Source organism: Porites lutea, chromosome 1 (assembly GCF_958299795.1).
Source record: "Porites lutea chromosome 1, jaPorLute2.1, whole genome shotgun sequence".
In the NCBI taxonomy this organism is placed as follows: domain Eukaryota; kingdom Metazoa; phylum Cnidaria; class Anthozoa; order Scleractinia; family Poritidae; genus Porites; species Porites lutea.
The window spans coordinates 37,520,220-37,522,946 of record NC_133201.1 but is presented as its reverse complement, the minus strand read 5'-3'; the positions used below and the strand labels follow the sequence as shown (position 1 = coordinate 37,522,946).

General features: G+C 35.9%; 1 long non-coding RNA gene across 1 annotated transcript; it reads left to right on the top strand.

Annotated features, from left to right (window-relative positions):
• The first annotated feature begins 1,093 nt into the window (after window positions 1-1,093).
• LOC140938128 (uncharacterized) lies at window positions 1,094-2,313 on the top strand. The gene is made up of 2 exons (XR_012165528.1): window positions 1,094-1,195; window positions 1,912-2,313. It is a non-coding gene; the product is annotated as an uncharacterized lncRNA (long non-coding RNA).
• Window positions 2,314-2,727: the final 414 nt, after the last annotated feature.

Sequence of the window (2,727 nt, the reverse complement as noted above, 5' to 3'; positions counted from 1 at the left end):
ACATTGTGCCAGCTCATGAAACACTTGTGGAATACCTCCAAGCTCTGAAAACATGCATTTATCAATCTACGGTACATGCTTAGTAATGACTTGGGCCCAGTTGTTCGAAGGCTGATTAACACTTAACCCGGGGTTAAATTTAACCCAGGTTTCTTTTTCTTGTGTTCAAAAGCTTTTTATCGGATAATTTTTGTCTGATATTTTTAGAGCTTCAAATCGTCAACTTGTAGACAAAAAAATTAAAACTGAAATGCTTTTTAAGCTTTCAAATCTTAATTCAAATCTCGCACAAACTCTGGGTTATCTCAACCCAGCTTTGAACAACTCGGCCCTGGAGATAAGGATTGCCAGCTCTTCTTGTCACCCTCAGTTGGTATTAGGGGCTAAGGGAAACATCTTAAGACTGCAAAGGCTTACAATACTCAATCATTTTCCGTTACTTGTGTGTTTCAGACTGAATTTCGCAAGATGTACAAATTATTGATGGACGACGATGCAAATTTTCAAGGATTCTATCTGGAGGAAAGGTAAAGTAACTAACACAGTGGCTTGCTTGTTTTTCATCTGTTGTATTTATTGCTTTCAACCTTAGATGGCTTATTACACCATGTTTGTAGTCAACATGAGCCAATTTTTTTTTCTCTGACCTCACAGCTGTTTCCTTTTGTTTTGTAGTGCCAGCTCAACAAGAAACAAAGGTGTTTTTTCAGTCATTGCTGATGCAGTAAGTAATGACTATGGTGGAAGTGAACAGTGTCCTTGGTCACCTGCACAACTAAGAGGTAAGTGCATGATGTAGTTTTGAAATTACTTGCTTTTTATTTAAAGCAAGGACATTTAAACAAGTCATTTGGCACACTATTATTATTGCATTTTAAGCTGTCTCAAGCTGTTTGCTTCATAATGATTGCCATTCATTCAAATTTACAGTGCTAAATCTTGTCTCTTCTTAAAGGAAAGATATTATATTGATGAATTTTTTTTAATTATTTTACACAAAATGTTGAAGGGTTTTTACATACAAAAGTCTTCAGCACTAGTCAGTTTAGTAAACTGAATAGCAATAGAGGTCTTATTTTTGTCTTTGATTTCTGCATCATACGTTACATACTTGAGAAGCCTGAAGGACACAAGGAAAAGAAGAGGGAAGGTGGACCACAATACTGTCTGCAGACGACAAGGAAGAGTAAGAGAGGTAATAAAATATTTGTTATAGTTCTATCCATTTTCTGTAAGTCTAGGATTTGTTATAACTGAAAGATTTCTTAATAGGATGCAAGTACATGTACCAGCTTTCCTAAAAAGGCCCCACTTGGACAATCTTTCTTTACATCAAAGGAGACTAGGGGCCATGTTTATGTTTCAAATAATAAAAGACTTTCCCTTAGAACTTGCAGGATTTATTTAGCATCTGCAGTACGATATAAATGTAATTTTAAAGATCCAAGATCAAACTTGATTTACCCACACCGTCTACTTTACAGCCATAGCCAGGGCTGTCATTAAGAGGCAGGGCCAGGTATTTTTCCTGGCTATTATGAATGTGGTCACCAGATACTTTCATGGGAAAATATAGGAAAATAGAACCAAAAGTAATCCCTAGCTGTTTGATTCCCCACCTACCTGTTACATTAATATTTACCCAGCAACTTGAAATCTTAGTGATAGCCCTGCATGGCTTAGGCTACTTAGGTTCTATTGTGGAAAACCCTATCATTTTGTGGAAAACCCTATCATTTTATTATTTTTTATGGTAGTTGATATCAACATTAACATCTTTGATTTTTTGTGCATTTTTACATTTAAATGTTCAATGCACACTGCATAGGTTCTCTAGATGAGCCCATTGTGCTCTGAGAGCAAATGTTGACATAAAAACTAATTGATTATATATATCTTTTTGTTTTTTAGAAAATTGTGCGACGAGTAGCTGTTGTTGATAGAATGGGCTGGGATGAAGCTAAGAGAGAAAAAGTAAAGAAATGCTTGACCATAGATTACACCAGCTCTGATGAGAGTGAGCTGTCAGAGGATGAGGATGGAGGAGTGATAAAGAGATTTATTACTAAGAGGTTATCTTGGGAGGGGAGCAAGTTAAGAGATCTTAAGGACTCTCTTGATCTTTATTATAAAACTAAATTAAATCCACAGCGGGTAAAACTTCAAACAGAGCGGGTTTTTGGGAAGGTTTTTTCCCAAAGGTCTGTTCCACCCAATGCCCCTAGATGGGCTATAAAAAGTAGCACTTTGCCAGTAGCCACAAGTACACCTGCGCGGGGTGCAAATCGAGGGGAAGTATAAAATAGATTTTTTTAGATAAAAAATGCTTTGAAGGGCTATGTCATGTCTTTTTTTAAATCTAAAACATTTTTTGCATTGATTGAATACCAAAAAGTTAATACTGGTCAGTTTTGGTATTTAAGACAAGTAATTAGGAATGATTGATACTGTTTCGCGTTGTCTGTAGCCATGAATGGAGGCCTGTTCAAGTGTAAATTTTTTTTTATGTAAAAATGACTTTAGAGATATGATGAAGTTTGTATCTTATGCTCTTCATAACTCTACATGGGAATTTCGTGTTGGGGTAAAGTCACTAGGTGATGACTTAAAACAGAATTGGCCTAAGAGAGCAGTATCTTTGTGACATAGCCCCTTTTAAGTACTGTAGCTATGTGTGAACGCTAACTTTTCATAATTTCATTGCTTTTGAGAATTTTAAAGGTTTTC